Source organism: Tamandua tetradactyla, chromosome 16 (assembly GCF_023851605.1).
Source record: "Tamandua tetradactyla isolate mTamTet1 chromosome 16, mTamTet1.pri, whole genome shotgun sequence".
Lineage (NCBI taxonomy): Eukaryota > Metazoa > Chordata > Mammalia > Pilosa > Myrmecophagidae > Tamandua > Tamandua tetradactyla.
The window spans coordinates 40741753-40761207 of NC_135342.1; the positions used below are offsets into that span (position 1 = coordinate 40741753).

Here is a 19455-nt window from a genome sequence, read left to right on the forward strand (position 1 = left end):
ACAGTAAATGTTTACTACTGTTTATTTTTTAAAGAAATTACATGGATTCTATAAAAATAGGATGTGCATTTTATGCTTCCTTTAAAGTAACAATGCTTAAGAGCCTATCATTTCAAGTTAAACCACATTATATGTTATAGATCATGTATTCTTAAGGATATTTAAAGTATAAAAACTTGGCTTCTAGTTGTGTGATTTGTGTGATTTATTACATTATCAATTTCACATAAATGCCAAAACAAAAATCAAAGAATAGCAATAATCAGCATAAATAACACCAAACTAATGTGCAGGGCAGGACAAGTATAAGTTGAATAAAGTCAAAGCTATAAAGGTCAATACTGTATAATGGTTTTAGCAGCTTTTAAAATGAAAAATCCTTACCTGGATTATGGGTGACCATTCATAGCTATACTCTGAAAATGTCTTTAGTTCTTGTTTCTTTAAGAATATAAATATAAAATAAATAGAATGATCTCTCTACCAGTAGCTCAAGCTTTTCCTACACATGTGAAATAAAGAAGCCCCCACTACTTGCCATTCTTGGTATTTACATAACATTTTTTAGATTTCATCTGGCAAAATTTTTTTTTTCCTTTTTTTGATTATTTTTCATTCATAATTTTTAAATTAAAAATATGACATGCTCATTTTAAAAAGCTTAAATACAGAACATATAAATAAAAAATGAATGCTCCTTCAAGCATAATTTTGATCTTGTTCTCTACATATTCAAACATATTAAATATTAAACATTATAGGTATATTTTATAAATATATAAAATTTTATACATATGTAAATACACAGACACATATAAATATATTTTTATACATATAACTTTGTTAAAACTTTTGCTAAATAGTTCCCACCTAAACAGGAGAAATTGCAAGAAAAGAGAATTTGAGAGACTGCCATACTTTCTGCAAGAAGAAAATGGAAGGGTGCATCACGAGTAGTTTAGTGGTTAGAATGCCCACCTTCCATGTTGGAGACCTGGATTCAATTCCCAGATCATGCACCCCTCCCCCGCCAAAAAAAGAGAAGAAAATGGAGCAATGCTTACAAAATTCTTCACCAGCAGAACTAGACTTAATATGAAAGGGCAAGAGGAAGATATTTTAAGACATGCAAGCACCCAGAAAATATACTAATGTACGCACATTTCTGAAAATTACATGAAGGAACTACTCCACCAACAGAAACAGAAATCAGAATGAAGAAAGGGAAAGATGTGGTATTGAATAATGGTGGCAACAAAACCAGTAAAACTTAGCTAGGTTTAATAATTGATAACATGGCTGTAAACTGTTAAGGATTTCTTAAATAGAAGGCACAAAAGGTAAAATAAAATTAATCATCGAGAAATAAACTTTGACAATATTTCAAGATCTGTAGGCAGATAAAGGAATAAAAGCTTTCTACAGGTTTCATCCCATTTGGAATTACAAGGTAGAAGGTATTATCATATTTTTTAAAGTGTTAAGGAAATACAGGTTCATGGATGTTTGTTAGGAATTCGATTTCAGCACTAGTAGAAAAGAATTATGATGCAAAACCTCTAAACACAGCTGACAGGAGTAACAGAAAAAATTAGAGCTAAGAACTAGTTCTGATTCAGGAGAGCTAAGGAACCCCACAATTCTGCAATGTAGAGGGACTGTGTTTTCACACAAGTACTTGGAGAATTTTCTATGAAGTGTTCTGGGAACCAATAGGGCAAAAGCCAGAAGGATAATTTTACCTTTGCCTAGTCACATATTCAAAGTTTACCCAAATTTCCTTAACTGAAAGACATTTAGTACAGGCTTTCCAAATGAATGCTTTAAATTACTATCTCATTTCCCATGACTAAATATGTTAAGTTTTTAATGTACTTTTCCTATTTTCTAAAACCAAAACTCTTCTGCATCTAATTGGCTATCTCTGGGTCTTAACCATCAATGTTTGGAGAAACCATTCCCAGCAACAATGTTTCTTGGATAGCAGTGTTCCCCAGTGGTACTACATTGCCTTAGGCTCTGAAGTCAAAGGCTAGAGATTCTTAAACTTTCCAGGCCAGATACCATCAAGAGGTTTAGGACTTTCAGCTTGTTATTTAAACCTTTTACCATGAAGTTTGCAAACAAATTTTCAAGCATATATAAATTAGAAAGACTAGTACAATGTGCTCCAGGAACCCTTCACACACTTCAACAACTGCCAACAGCATGTGGCCGTAGGCAATCTTGGTTTCACCTATATTCCATTTTCTACTTGCTGGATTACTTTAAAGAAAAAAATCAGACATGTCATTTCATTCTCAAGGAGTTTGCTGTCTCACTATTTACAGAAACAAGATACCTACTTTTCTTGAGTAGGCCCACGTTGTGTCTATAGGCATTCTGTTACTACAGTTTATAGTCTGCATTAAGAATAAAAACTGCAAAAATCTTATTAGGATAGTGCTGTATTCAACAGATCCTTATCCAGGGCCTACTCTCTGGCAGGCATTAGTATCAATGGATAGAAGTAAATAAATATGCACATACTGAATTTTATGTAGAATAAAAGCTTTCTAGTTAAATCAACTCATAAAAGAAGTTTGTATTTGCTTTATCGAGGAAGTGGGCTTTCTTTCACTGCCAAGTATTCAACCAGCGGAGATGTTGCATTAGGTTGAACTTGGGTATGATACTTTCTGAGGCCTTTCCCATATCTAAGATTCCCTGATTTTGGCTTTGTAATTTTTAAATATGTAAATGAATAAATACCAGAAAGGCACTGAGGATCTTAATTCATATGGATATATTTCTTCATGTGGCCAATTTCCTAAATGATCAACACCAAAATATAAAATGTCAGACTTGTTTCTGCTTCACACAGAGAACTGCTTTCTCTCTTTAGCATTTAAAAGAACTACAACAACAACAATAATAGGGACTAATACATTTTATTCTGAATCCCTTATCACTGTTAGGAAAATCTTATTCTCTGATTTACTTCTCCTTTAACTGACTAAGAACTTCTGCTCAAGGAAAGAAGCTACAGAATCAAACTTGGGAAGCAATGGCATCATATGCCCTCATACTAGTAAGCAAATTTGTGACAAACACAGAAAATTAATCATACTTTTTTAAGAGCTCAAAAGAGGGAAATTTTAGTATAAAGTGACTAAGGCCTTAAAACTAAAAAATACAAAGCAAAAATAAGATAAGATAAAAGTGATTAAGGATTGAACAAATGAACTTCCTGAGTGCAGAATTAATATCATTTTTTACTCGAAATTTTCTTTAAGCATTAAAAGTACATATAGATAGACACATAAAAATACTACATCCATTGAAGAGTGTTAAAGAAATCACCTCTTCATAAAGCAACTAGTCAGTGTTTCCTTCTGAAAGCTTCGAACTTTGAGGAAATAGTTCCTTCAAACTACACTGGCAAAATTCATACCAAAGTCACAATTTAATGTGATGCTACAGCTATCACATTAAATGGAAAAATATTTTGAAAGATAATTATTAATTTGAATTTAATGTATATTTGAAACAAATACCATTTTAGATTGGAGCAAAAGGGTTATTTTCATATCATTCTATTAGGGTAATGAGAAAGAAAACCTCTCTTACTCAATAAGAAAATAGGCTTGGGGGGATTTGTCCTTCAATTGAAGTTCTAGTTTGGTAAAATGCTTTCTAGAAACATGAGTGGGGTCAGAGGCATTAAAGGTGACTGGATGCAAGACAGGAAGGGAATACTTCCTCTAGTATATCTGTGATTTGAAAGGTACCCAGTGATTTGTTTGTCATAAACCTCCTGAATGCCTCCTATGCACCAAGCCCTGTATTATTAGGTAGGCAATGGGGAATCAAAGATAAGACAGACAGGGCAGGCCACTGTGGCTCAGCAGGCAAGAAAGCTTGCCTGCCATGCCAGAGGACCTGGGTTTGATTCCCGGTACCTGCCTATGTAAAAAAAAAAAAGATAAGACAGACACAATACCCTCAAGTTGCTTAAGCTATCAAAATATACCAGATATACGAGAAGACAGAGATGCTAAGTCAAGTGGCACAAATAAATAAGTACACATTTCAGAGTATTTTTTCATATGCCTTGGAATGCATGCAGGGAGGAAGTACAGGAAATTATGTAATATATAAATGAGTACTAATAGTGTGCTGTCTTTGAAAGGAGGATGAGCTAGTGTTCCAAGGTCACAGGACAGAGGTTCTAAGATGTTTTCTTAGAGATGATATGATTTCTGTGGAATCACCCCTTGTCCATAAAAGATCAAATCCCAAACTCTCACTCCATCAGCCCTTTGTTTCAAATAAAGTAACTGAACCAAATTATCCTAATTACTTCTACAACTGGGGTTAGCAAAAGTTTCAAGGATTCCATGTTTTCTATTTGGAGGTCTGAAGAGAAAAAAACCACTGAGAAAAAAAATGCATTTCAAACAGTTTAAGTTAACAGCATAACAAGTGTCTAGTATATGTTAAATTTTGTAGCTCTAAAACAGCCAAATAAACCTTCTAGATAAATAGGTGGTAAGTATAGAAATGGTTTGGTTCACATACAGGTATTCTGTCAACCAGTTAAAAGTGAATTTGATAGTTAGAAATGAAGCTTACATATTTTGTCATTTTCATCTCTCAAAATAAATGTCCCAACATTTATTTGTTATTCTGTTGTTTTTCTATGTCCAGCTAATTATGTCCATTTCAAAACTGTAACAAATATTTCTACAAAGTATATGTGGCATTTTGTTAACAGACTGACATGGCTGTTTTGATGCTGACTATAATAGTAACCACCTTTGCACCCTAATTCATAATAAAACTCTCAACAAACTAGGAAGAGAGAGGAACTTCCTTAACCTGATAGACAGCATCTACAAAAGCCCTCCAACTAATATTATACTTAATGTGGTGAAAGATCAAATGTTTTCCTCTTAAAATGACAAAGAAAGTAAAGATGTCTAATCTCACTACTCTTAGTCAACAGAGTACTGGAATTTCTAGTCAGCACAACAGAAACAAAAGGCATACAGATTGGAAAGGAAGAAATAAAATGGTCCCTATTTATAGATGAAATGATTGAATATGTTGGAAAATTCAAGGACTCTACAAAAAACCTCTGAGAATCAGTAAGAGAGTTCAGCAACATTTTAGGATACAAAATCAACACTCAAAAATCAATTACAGGAGAGGTGGGGCAAGATGGCAGCATAGTGAGGTGTGGAATTTAGTTCATCCTCTTGGGCAGCTAGTAAATAGCCAGGAACTGTATGGAAAAACTGTTTGGGGGGACTTCAGTGACCGGACACATCATACACAAGTCTAGAACAAGTTGACTGGCTGATTCCCACACAGAACTGTTAAGTCTCTCAAGTCACAGACGGCTGGTTCCCTGATGGAAAAAGCAGCAGACTCTATCAGGTGCCAGGAATGTAGCTCAACCCAAACACCAACTGCAGAATGAATTAACAAATTTGGACTGCTGAAAACAAGCCCCAGGATGTTAAAAACCTGGAGTAAGCTCTAAAAGAACCAGGAGTTTTCACCCAGACAGAGAGGGAATGGGGCTAACAGTAACAACAGTAACAACAACAACAACAACAACAACAACTATAGAGGCTTTCTGAGTTGAATGAGCACAAAATACTGGAAAAAGGCTGGGCTCCAAGAAAAGGAGGAACAAAAAGCTGTGCATCAACTCCGGCTCTTGAATGGCAAAACCTGAGGAGGAGGCTGGGGTCTGGCTCTAAAAAAAACTCTCTCTCTCTTGTTTTTTTTCCCTAACCTCTTAACAGCTCATTAGATAGAACTGCAGGCATTAAATAGCTACAATACTACCCCAGACAGGGTGGAATTAAGGCATGTCTGAGAGGCAAAGTAACTGGTCAGGTGAATGGGAATAATTCCCTAAAGGGTACTATCTTTAAGTAGTTTCTACTGGGAGCAAGGGAAGATAGCTCACCCAAGCTCCAATTGTTTTAATCCTGGGCTGACAGAAAAAAAAAAAAAAGGTGAAATTTGAATAAAGTAGGATAAAGACAGAGGATTTTGGCGTTGGCCAAGGTCAGAGTACTGGAAACTAGGGGGCTGAGAACTGACTCTGAAAAGGGACTTCTGTTTATTTTAAACTATTCCAAGCAGCTCATCAGAGAAAGCCCCAGGTATTCCTAATTGTCAGCTGGACCTAGGCTAGGGCTGAGTTGAGATAGGTCTGAGAGACAAAGAAATGAGCCAAGTGGCAGAGAAATCTTTCTCAAGAAGATATCTTTCTCAAGAAGAGGGGGGTGGGTCCCAGCTCAAGTGCAGGCCTGCCTTCAAGGAATTCAGACACCATGGCTGGAAAACAAAACCAAACTAAGTCTGGCTTCTACCTTGGCCTGTGCTAATCATGCCCCTGGCAGGGAGAGGTGGCTGAGAATTAAAGGTACCACATCACTTTATGCTGGTGGGAAGCTTCAGGGTGACAAGCACAACCTACTGGGTAGGATAGGAAAATCACAGAGTCTAGAAGCTTCATAGGAAATTCTGACAACCTGCTGGGTCTCACCCTCAGGGAAACTAGATACTGATTACTATCCCCTCCTGAGATGTGGGCCTGCCTGATCTGGGAAAACTTGACTGGTTTCAATCATATCTGAGGAAACCCTCCCCCAAAAAAGGTTCTGTGCAAGCAGGGCAAGAACCAGAAAAACAAGATCTGAAAAATTCTAATCAGTTAAACAAAAGCTATGCTGGAGGTCAAGAATAAGTTGAATTAAATATCAAAGAACAGATAGAGAACAAAGACAAACTACAAGAAAAACAAAGATATGGCCCAGAAAAAGAACAAATGAATATTTGAAATGAAACAGGAGATGTAACAACTAATTAAAGATGTTTGAACAGCCATTCAAAATTACATCAAAAATCAAATCAATGAATTGAGGAAAGATATGGCAAAAGAGATGAAGGATATAAAGAACACATTGGGTGAACATAAAGGAGAACTAGAAAGTTTGAAAAAACAAATGGCAGAAGTTATGGAAATGAAAGAGACAACAGAAGAGATGAAAAACAAAATGGAGACCTACAATAGCAGATTTGAAAAGGCGGAAGAAAGGATTAGTGAACTAGAGGACAGAATATCTGAAATCCTACACAAAAAAGAACAGATACAGAAAAGAATGGAAAATATGAGCAGGGTCTCAGGGAATAAAATGACAACATGAAGTACATGAATATATATGTTACGGTTAACCCAGAAGGAGAAGAGAAGGGAAAAGGGGCAGAAAGACTAATGGAGGAAGCAATCACTGAAAATTTCTCATCTCTTATGAAAGACATAAAAATTACACAGCATACCCCAAACAGAATAGATCACATACGAGGGAAACTTGGTAAGACTGTATGTAGACTTCTCAGCAGAAACTATGGAGGTGAGCAGGCAGTGGCATGACATACTTAAGATACTGAAAGAGAAAGGCATCCAATAAAGAATTCTATACCTGGCAAAACTGTGCTTCAAAACTGAGGGGGAGTTTAAAATATTTTCAGAGAAACAGTCACTGAGAGAACTTGTGACTAAGAGATAGGCTCTACAAGAAATACTATAAGGAGCACTAAAGGAAGATAGCAAAAGACAGGAGAGAGGTCTGGAGAAGAGTATAGAAATGGAGATTATCAGTAATGGTAAAAAGAGAAAAAAAAGTAATGACATATAAAATCCAAAAGACAAAATGGTAGAAGATTCTAAGTACTGCCTTTAAACTAATAATACTAAATGCAATGGATTAAACTCTCCAATCAAAAGACTGACTGGCAGAATGCATGAAAAAAGAGGACCCATATATATGCTGATTAAAAGAAACTCATTTTAGGCCCAAGAACAAAAATGATTGAAAGTGAAAGGTAGAAAAAGATATTTCAGGCAAACAAGAACCAGAAAAGAGTTGGGGTGCTATACTAATAACCAACAAATTAGACTTCAAATGTAAAACAATTAAAATAGACCAAGGATACTATGTTTTAAAATGAACAATTCATCAAGTTGATGTAACAATAATAAACACTTATGCACCAAGTCAGGGTGCCCCAAAATACGAGGCACTCACTGACAAGACTGAAGGGTGTAGAAGACACCTCTACAATAATAGTTGGAGACTTCAATACACCACTCTCATCAATGGATAGAACACCTAGACAGAGGATCAATAAAGAAACAGTTTTTAAGTAACACAATAAATGGACATTTACAGAACAGGATACACATTTTCTCAGGTGCTCATAGATCATTATCAAGGACAGACCATATGTTGGGCCACAAAGTAAGTCTCAAAAGTTTAAAAAGACTGAAATTATACAAAACACCTTCTCAGATCATAATGGAACGAAGTTGGAAATCAGTAACAGGTAGAGAGCTGGAATATTCACAAATATATGGAGGCTAAAAACACATTCTTAAACAACCAGTGGGTCAAGAAGATATTACAAGATATTGCAAGAGAAATGAAAACACAACATATCAAAATTTATGGGATGGATCAAAGTGGTGCTGAGGGAAATTTATTGTCCTAAATGCCTTTATTAAAACAGAAAAAAGACCGAAGATTGAGTAATTTAACTGTTCACCTGAAGGAACTAGAGGAGAACAGCAAACTAACCCAAAGGCAGACCGAAGGAATGAAATAACAAATTTTATAGCATAAATAAATGAAATTGAGAATGTTAAAACAATAGAGATAATTAACAAAGCCAAAAGATGGATCTTGGAGAAAATCCACAAAATCCATGCACACTTAGCTGACCAAAAAAAGAAAAAAAGAAAAAGATGCAAATAAATAAAATCAGATGGGAGCGGGGACACAACTACTGAACCCACAGACATAAAGGAGAAAATGAGAGGATACTATGAGCAACTATATGCTATTAACCTAGACAATGTAGATGAAATGGAAAATTTCCTAGAAAAGCATGAACAACCAACACTGACTCAAGATGAAATAGATGACCTCAAAAAGTAATAATAAGTAAAGAGATTGAATCAGTCATTAAGAAGCTCCTCAAACAGAAAAGTCCAGGGCCAGAGGCTTCACATATGAATTCTACCAAACATTCAAGAAAGAATTAGTACCAATCCTGCTCAAACTTTTCAAAAAAAATGAAGAGAAGGGAAAGCTACCTAACTCATTCTATGTAGCCAACAGCACCTTAACACCAAAGCCAGACAAAGATACAAGAAAACAAAATTACAGATCAATCTCTTTAATGAATAGTTACAGAAATCCTCAACAAAATATTGCAAACCAAATCCAGCAGCACATTAAAAGAATTATACACCATGACGAAGTGGGATTTATTCTAGGTATTCAAGGGTGGTTCAACACAAGAAAATCAATTACTGTAATATACCACAACAATAAATCAAACTGGAAAAACCATGTAATCATCTCGATTGATGTATAAAATGCATCTGATTAAATTCAACATCCTTTCTTGATGAAAACACTTCAAAGGACAGGAATGGAAGGGAACTCCCTCAAAATGATAAAGAGAAAATTTTAAAAATCCACAGCTGACATCCTCAATGGAAAAAGACTAAAAGTTTTCCATTTAAGATCAGCGATAAGACAAGGATATCTGTTGCCACCATTGTTATTCAACATTGTGCTGGAAGTTCTAGCTAGAGCAATTTAACAAGAAAAAGACATAAAAGGCATCCAAGTTACAAAAGAAGAAGTAAAACGCCCACTGTTTGCAGATGACATGATACTGTATGTCAAAAATCCCCAAAAGTCTACAGCAAAGCTATTGGAGCTAATAACTGAGTACAGCAAAGTGGTAGGGTACAAGATCAACACCCCCAAATCGGTAGTGTTTCTACACACTAGCAATGAGCAATTTAAGGATGAAATCAAGAAAAAATTTCATTTACAATAGCAACCAAAAGAATCAAATATTTCAGAATAAATTTAACCAACGACACATCAGACCTGTACACAGAAATCTACAAGAAATTGTTAAAAGAAATCATGGAAGACCTAAATAAATAGAAGGGCATATCATGTTCATGCAAGACTAAATATAGTTAGTTAACATGTCAATTTTTTTTTTAACTATACAGAATATGAAGGTTTATTTAAAAAGAGTACATTTTTAAACCAGGATACACAGATGCACTTAATCTAACAGTACCTTCTGCAAAAATAGGCTACATAGTACTCAGAAATGCAAGGAACAATCTTATTCTCTAAAAATTAGACAGTTGACTTTTTAAGCTTATTCAGCCTTCAACATGGAGGCTGAAAACGCTTAGTGACAAGAAATAACTCTAGCGCTTGATATCATTAAGCTAATGCTGTAAATTAAACTTCTACTATATAGCTGCAAACTACTCTTTTATTCACACAGCGTTAAATAAAATGGTTTCAATTCCAGTATTTTCAAATGTGTCTTGGTGCCGCAAGAAAAAAGCTAAATGATACACAAAACTATTAAGTTACAAAAAACTATTTAACATCTCCAAAACTGAGAAAAGCAATTATGTTAAATTTTAAAAATGAAAAAAAAGAGAAGACTGACAGAACTCTCAAGTCAAGTCAGAGAGGCCCCCTTCATAAGTAGTCAAATAAAACTTTACAGGAGATTTCAATAAATTATCTTAAAACCATGGAAGGGTGCAGCTCACTTTCAGAATCCTTGTGGAGGTCCATCCTTAAATGGCTTAAATCTGAAGCCACTTCCTCATGGCATGGAACTGCCACTGATTTGCACAATGTTATTAATTGTTTCATGTTGGGTCATCATGCCTGCTCTCGCCCGGCCATCACCCATTCACCTTGCATCATATTCAGGCCCCTGAGAAAGTAGATGCCACTCTTTCCTTGGTTCACATGTGTCCCATCCATGGCATTCAACTACATTCCATCCTTCAGTGGGGAACCTCTCACACTATGCTCTGACACTTTCCTCCCATATTGTTCTGGCCTTTCAACTCTTGTTTCCCATTTGTTGGTGGCTATGCCTCCTTCACTTTTCCAGGTTGTTGGTCTAGGTGGATTGGGTCCTGCTCCTCGAGGATGTTTAGGGTGGGCGACATCAGGCCTGTCGTGATTATAGTTCTCCTCTCATCTTGTTCTCCACGCTCTACTTATCTGTCTGTTTCTCGAAGTTCATTCCTTGGTGGTGGAGGCTCATTTCTTCTGGAATCACTGACGTTTTGGGGATACCTTTCAAAGCCTGCATCTGCTCTTAGTGCTGTAGGACATGACTTTTCTCCTTCATTTTGATAAACAAAGCATACTCGCCTATGATCTACATCACATGGCCATTTAAAAGAATTCCTTTTTTCTTGTTCATAACAAAGCTGCTGCTGTTGCTGTCTGAGTTCTTCTCATTCTCGAGCGTTATGTTTGGCTTCCTTAAGACATTCCTGTTCAGTACGAATGCATTCCCTTTCCAAGTGTTTGCATTTCATTCTATATCTCTAGTTTTTGTCTTTCAATTTCTAGGCACCCTCTCTCTCGGTAAGTGCTCTCGTTTTTCCAGTTGATGAATTATTCTAATGTGTTCTCACTCTGGATGCTTTCTTTCTGCAATCTCTCTCAGTCTCTGAAGTTCTATTGCTTGTTGTGGCCTTTCAAAATGAACTAAAGGTTCTCTCAATCTTTGTTCTTTCATTTTTCAAAAGGCTAGATCTTGCCACTTCTGTAGCCCTTGTCTCCCTTTTTATCTAGGCTAGTTCTCTCCTTCTCTTTGCTCCTTCCATGAGTTTTCTCATGTCTTCCACTTCTTAAAGGTTTACAATGATCACCTTTAGTTTGGTCTAATATTACCATATGTCCTGGATTCTTTGAACTTATTCGTTTCTTTTCTTCACTTATTTTAATGGATTCTGAAGTTTGTTCACTTGAACCATTATCATTCTTCTCATCTTTACCTTCTATTTTCTTAGTATTCCTGTTTTCTTTTTTCACAGATTTCTCAGACAACTGCTTCTCTTCTTTTCTGACAGAAGCTTGCATCTTGTACTTCTATTGCCTGCATTTTTTGTCCCCAGAACTTCTTGAACTACTCTTCTCATCATTTTCCCTGTTCAGTTATTACTTGGAAGGATCACCTTTAACTTTTTCAACAGAAATCAGCTGTCCAAGCAGTTCAGTGCAACGAAATGTGCAATACATCTCGGACACCTCTGTACTCGAAGACATAGTTACAATGCTATGGCATTTTGCCCCAGGACTTTGAGCATTTGTAACTACCTTTGCACTAAGAACCTTCCCATATTTGCCAAAGAGGTTCTTCAAATCAGTAGCTTTGGTATTAGAAGAAAGTCCACTAACTCAGATATTTTTAGTTGAGCTTCCACTGCTACCACTAGTACTACGCGTTCTTCCTTTGTCATCTTTGGATGATGTCTTGCTTTCTTCAGATTCCTTTGAAGAAGTCTTTGTTTGCCCAGAGCTCCCAGTGATGCGGGCCCTTTCTTCAAAGCATCCTTTTCTTTGTCTCCAGATTCTGCTTTCTGCCGCCGCCACATGTTAAAGGAAAATATGAAAAGCCCACTACTAACATCATACACAATGGTGAAAGACTGAAAGCTTTCCCTCTAAGATAGGAAAAAACACAAGTATGCCCACTGACACCACTGTTATTCAACATGCTACTGGAAGTATTTGCTAGAGCGATTAGACAAGAAAACGAAATAAAAGGCATCCAAATTTTGAAAGGAAGACGTAAACTTGTACTATTTGATGACATGACACTATATATAGACCCCCAAAATTTAAGAGAAAACTACTAGAGGGTGGTACAACGGTGGCTCAGTGGCAGAATTCTTGCCTGCTATGCCAGAGACCGGGTTCGATTCCAGGTGCCTTTCTATGCAAAACAAAAACAAAAACAAACAAACAAACAAAAACTAGTAGAGCTAAAATATAAATTCAGCAAAGTGGTAGGGTACAAGATCAACAAGCAAAAAATCAGAAGTGCTTCTTTATAATACTAATGAGCTATCTGAGGAGGAAATCAAGAAAAAAATTTCATTTACAATAGCAACTAAAAGAATCAAATATCCAGGAATAATATAACCAAGGATGTAAAGGACTTACCCATTGAAAACTACAAATTTCTTAAAAAAAACAAAGACCTAAATAAATGGAAGGACTAAATATTAATTCCATGCTCTTGGATTAGAAGACTAAATATTAAGATGTCAATTCTAACAAAAATGATTTACAGATTCAATGGAATTCCAATATTTCCAACAATCTATCTTACAGAAATGGAAAAGCCAATTATCAAATTTATTTGGAAGAGCAAAGGGCTCCATATATCCAAAAAAATCTGGTAAAAGAAGAAAAGTTGGAGAACTAAAACTTCCTGACTTTAAAGCACATTACAAAACTATAGTAGTAGAAACAACATGCCCTGGAACAAGTTTGGATATACTGATGAGTGGAACAGAATTGAGAATCCAACTAGATATACATATGCAAAAGAATGAAGGAGGACCTCTACCTCACCCCATATACAAAAATCAACTCAAAATGGGTCAAAGACCTAAATGTAAGAGCCATAACTATGAAACTCCTAGAAGAAAATGAAGGGAAGCATCTTTAGGATCTTGTGTTAGACAATGGTTTTAAGACTTTACAATCAAAGCACAAGCCAAAAAAATAAAAATGGATAAAAAGGACCTCATGAAAATTAATAACTTTTGCCATCAAAGGATTTCATCATGAAAGTGAAAAGACAACCTATTGGAAACCACAATTCCAATATGGGTTTTATATCTGGAATATATAAAGAAATCCTTCAACTAAACATAAAAAGATGAACAGCCCTATTTAAAAAAAGGGCAATAATGGAATGATATCTAAATGTTTTGTTTGTTAATTTTTTTTAATTAATAAAAAAAGTTAAAAAAAGGGCAATAGACTTGACTGAACATTTCTCTAAAGAGGTTATACAAACGGCAAAAAGCACATGAAAAGATGCTCAACATCATTAGTTATTAGGGAAATGCAAATGAAAACCACAATAAGACATCATTTCATATGGGTACTTTTTTTTTTTTACTTTTTAAATTGTATAATATAACATACATACAAAGCAAAGAAAGAAAAAAAGCTCTCTTCAACAAGTAGTTACAGGACAGATCCCAGAATTTATTAGGGCTACCATTCCATTATCTCAGATTTTTCCTTCTAGCTACTCCAGAACATTGGAGGTTAGAAGGAATAAATATTTTCTATCATCACAATTGACTTTTTTTTTGTGAAAAAATAACATATATACAAAACCAAAAAATTTCAAAGCACAGTACAACAAATAGTTGTAGAACAGATTTCAGTCTTTGTATAGGTTACAATTCCACAATTTCAGGTTTTTACTTCTAGCTCCTCTAAGATAGTAGAGACTAAAAGAAATATCAATATACTGATTCAGCACTCATACTCATTGTTAAACACTACCTTTTCTGTCTAACTCCATAATCACTTTTGATCTTTCTCCCACTCTTTAGGGATATCTGGGCTATGTCCATTCTAAATTTTTCATGTTTGAAGGGGCTGTCAATAATATGGGTAGGGAGATGGAACTAGCTAACGTTCTGGAGAGGGCTGGCCCCTCTAGGTTTCAGGACTTACTTGCTCCAGGGACCCATCTTGAGGTTGTAAGTTTCTGGAAAGTTACCCTAGTGCATGGGACCTTTGTAGAATCTTATATATTGCCCTAGGTGTTCTTTATGGTTGGATGGAATGGTTTTGGTCGGGGTTTGGCAATTTATGATAGGTAGCAATGTCTAACTGAAGTTTGTTTAAGAATGAACTCTAGAGTAGCCTCTTGACTCTATTTGAGTTCTCTCAGCCACTGATACCTTACTTGTTACACTTCTTTCCCCCCTTTTGGTCATGATGGAATTATTGATCCCACGGTGCCAGGGCTGGACTCATCCTTGGGAATCATCTTCCACACTTCCAGGGAGACTTTCACCCTGTATATCGGGGGGGAGTGCAATGATTTCACTTGCAGAGTTGGGCTTAGATGGAGTGAGACTACATGTGAACAACAGAAGAGGTCCTCCAGAAGTAACTCTTAGGCATACCTATAGGTAGGATAAGTTTCTCTGCTACATACATAAGCTCCACAAGAGCAAGCCTCAAGATCAAGGGCTTGGCCTATTGATTTGGGTGTCCCTAATGCTAGACTCAATATCAGGGGTTTCTCTGGTGGTAGAGTTTAATAGTTCCATATTTTTTCTCCCATCCCTCAAGGGACTTTGCTAATACTATTTTTTTAAAACTTTTTTATTGAGAAAAATTATCACATACATACTTCCTATACATGGTGCACAATCAGTGGCTCACAATATCATCACATAGTTGTGTATTCATCACCATGATCATTTTTTTTAACTTCTGCACTGTCATGGTCAGGTTCATGTGTCAACTTGGCCAGTGGTGGTACCTGTTTGTCTGGTTGGACAAGTGCTGGCCTGTCTGTTGCAATGAGGACATTTCATAGAATTAAATCATGATCATGTCAGCTGCATCTACAGCTGATTCCATTTGTAATCAGCCAAAGGGGAGTGTCTTCTGCAATGAGTAATGTTTAATCTGATCACTGGAAGCCTTTTAAAGAGGATTCAGAAGAGAGGCTCTTTCTGCTTTGGCTGGCGAGCTTCTCCTGTGGAGTTTGTCCAGACCCTCCATCAGAATCGTTGGCTTCACAGCCTGCCCTACAGACTTTGGACTCTGCGTTCCCATGGTCACATGACACACTTTTATAAATTTTATATTTACGAATGTTTCTTGTTGATTCTGTTCCTCCAGAGAGCCCTAACTAATACATGCATCACTCCAGAAGAAGAAATAAAAAGAAAAAAAGAAAAAAATTCACACATACCACCTACCTTATCCCTCCCTCTTGACCACTAGTGTTTCCATGTACTCAATTTATTTTACCCTTTCCCTTTATTATCTATTTATTTATTTATATCTATTTTTTTACTCACTTGTCTAGAATAGGTACTATTAAAAAAATACATATATATAACAAGTGTTGGAGACAATGTGGAGAAATAGGAATATTCATTCGTTTCTGGTGGGAATGTAAAATGGTGCAGACACTTTGAAAGTCAATTTGTCGGTTATTCAGAAAACTATTTACCATTTGACCCAGTTATACTTTTAGTAAGTACATACTGAAAATAATTGAAAACAAGGACTTGAACAGATACTTGTACATCAGTGTTCATAGTGGCATTATTCAAAATTGTCAAATGATGGACACAACATAAATGTCTGTCAACCAATGAATGAATAAACAAAATGTAGCATATACATTTAAAAGAATATTATTCAGCATTAAAAAGAATGAAGTCCTGAAATGTGAGACAACATAGATGGACCCTGAAGACACCATGTTGAGTGAAATAAGGACAAATATTGTATGATCTCACTGATATGAACTAATTAGAATAAGTAAACTTACAGAGTCAGAATCTAGAATATATAGGTAACCAGAGGACGTGTGGGGGAAGAGATAGGGAAGGGGAAGCTAAGGCTTAAAATGTATATGGCTTCTATTTGGAATGATGGAAATGTTTTGGTAATGGATGGTAGTGATGGTAACACAACATTGTGAATGTAATTAATAGCACTGAATTTATATATGTGAATGTGTTTAAAAGGGGAAATTGTCAGTTCAATATATGCTTTAGGATAAAAATTAAAACAGGACTATACAGTGCAATGAATCCTACTGTAAATGATGGACTACAGTTAATAGTACAATTATAAAAATAGGTTGTTTCATTAATTATAGCAAACTATATATGTGAATATGTTTTAAAAGGCAAATTTTAGGTTGAATATATGTTACTAGAATAAAAATCAAAATACAGGATTATACAACACAATGAACTCACTGTAAATGATGGACTATAGTTAATAGTACAATATAAAAATGTTTTTCATGAATTATAACAAATGTACCACATTAATGCAAGGTGTTAAGAATAGGTGGGTGTATGGTAACTCTGCATTTTACATATTTTATGCATATTTCTGTAAACCTACAATTTCTCTAAAAAATTTTTAATTAAAATTTTAATAAATAAAAATAGTGAGTCCATACTGATATGAATGAATGAATGAATGGGAAGTTTGATGAGGAATGGGATCATTTACATAGTTCTAAAGTATTTCTCTATAAACTACTTATTAATTACAAAGAGAAAAAGAGTAACTTTCAAGTAGAAAAGCCTGGCAGATAACACCTTAATCAAGTGTTTCAAATAAACATCAGTATCAGGATAAATAAAAATTATGCACTACTTGATAGAAAGCAATGGGAATTCAGCATCACTTCTCTGGCATTGTAAAAAAAATTATAACCTGAATCATTAGGAAACGTCAGACAAACTGAAATTGAAGGACATTATACAAAATAACTGGCCTGTTGTATTAAAAATATGTCAATGCCCTGAAAGTTAAGGTAAGACTGAGGAAGTATTCCAGACTAAAGGAGGCTAATGAAATTTGACAAATACTTGTAGCATGTGATTCTGACCTGATTCCTTTTGCTATAAAGGACATTATTAAGACAACTGGCAAATGGATGGGGTCTGAGGATTAGAAGATAGTACTGTATCAAACTTAATTTCCCAATTTTGATGGTCATATTCTGATTATGTACCTTGTTTCTAGGAATTGCATACTATAGTATTCAGGGATAATGAGACAAATGGTTCAGAAAAAAACATTATTTGGGCTGAATGTACAAATTTTCTGCAGGCTTCAGCCTGTTTTAAAATAAAAATAAATTTATACCAAAAGACTGGAAAAAAAAAACCTACTGCATTTCCATGTACTAATGAAAAACAAGTGGGAACCAAACTTAAACCATAGTAAGATTTACATTCATTACAAGGAAAATTAAATATTTAGGTATAAATACTTAAACATGTACAGGATCTCTGATGAACATAGTTGACAGGTGGAAGAGATGGATGGTATGGTTGGAAACTGGTTACATTGAACAAACAAGCAAATATATAGACAATAATGGGAGAAAAGTTTCTTCTGGTAGGAAAGGTATTTATAAACTTGGAACTGTTAGAAAGAATCCTGAAGTGTGATGGATTAGAAATGGAAATGTTGGCATGAATTAATAGTATTATAATACATATATACATATGTATATATATATGCATGTGTGTATGTGTTCATCTGTTATATATATATGATATTTAAACATGACTAGATATGAAAATAGTTTGTAGATATGTATATGTATGCATGCGTGCATGAATCCATACCTGCAATTCTTAGCTCTGCCCATGAACAGAGCCTAGAAGAAATGCAACCCAAGAACAACGAGAACACTAAGCACCTACATTTGGCTTTTAAATAAAATCTCTACTAAAAGGACCCAGGGCTCTTTGGATGAATGTCTTATTCCAGGGTTGGGGCAAGGGAGGGACAAAATGAGCCTGAAATATCTTGCTGTGCACAGAGAATATGTTAAAATTATACAGATACTGCCGACATTAAGAACAATTTGAGCAACAAAATAAATTTTAGTGATGCATTACAACCCATTGAAGAAAATATGGATCCACGACTCTATAGTGATAAAATAAGTGAATATATAAATACACAAGAAAGAGATAAAAGATCTTTTTTAGAGTGGCATGTCAACTAATACATATAGAAGGAAGGATGGAAATAGAGAATCACCATTTGGCCATTATAATATAGAATATTGGTTTAGGCAGGACTTTTAATAGCCTCGAAGTCTGGTAGTTAGCAGAGAAAGGTTGTTAAATTCCCATCAGAATATTTCCTTACAAAATACAATGGGGAAAATGATGAATTTAAGGTGGAGAAATCTGGTGGTCATCAACATGACTAGTGATCACAGTTAACACCATGGTGGTGGGACAGCTCATCATCATGCGGCTATTGATACAATGTGCTGACTAGTACACAATATCAGAATCAGTTTTACAAACTATGCAGTGGAATTTCCACAAAGAATGTTTGTTATGTTTTGAGTTGGGAAATGAGGACACAAGGGTCATCATTGTATAGTTTGTAAGATGTGTGTTCTTTAAAAATGAGAAGGACATGAAAAGCAGAGAAAGATTAAGCAATTGTCCAGACTGAATAAGTGTGAAGAGATGTGATAACTAAATGCAAAAGGCATTCTTAGACAGGATCCTGGATCACAAACAAACAAACAAACAAACAAACAAACAGGACATTGTTGGAACAGTGGTGAAGTCTGAACAGAGCCTGTGTTTTGGATGGTAGTGCTGTACTGATGCTGAATTTGTGTTTGGGGGATTGTACATAGGTTATGCAGTTATATGTTCTTTTGTTCTTTGGAAAATATGTACCAGAGAGAGAAGTATGTGTGTGGTATACAAAATTAAACACTAATCATCATAAAAAATATCAAAGAAATACTCAC

General features: G+C 35.3%; 1 protein-coding gene and 1 pseudogene across 2 annotated transcripts in view; both read right to left on the reverse strand.

Annotated features, from left to right (window-relative positions):
• ITFG1 (integrin alpha FG-GAP repeat containing 1) overlaps nucleotides 1–19455 on the reverse strand; it is a 343198-nt gene that overhangs the window by 95412 nt on the left and 228331 nt on the right. The window lies entirely within an intron of this gene.
• LOC143659413 (SAFB-like transcription modulator pseudogene) lies at nucleotides 5590–19449 on the reverse strand (annotated as a pseudogene).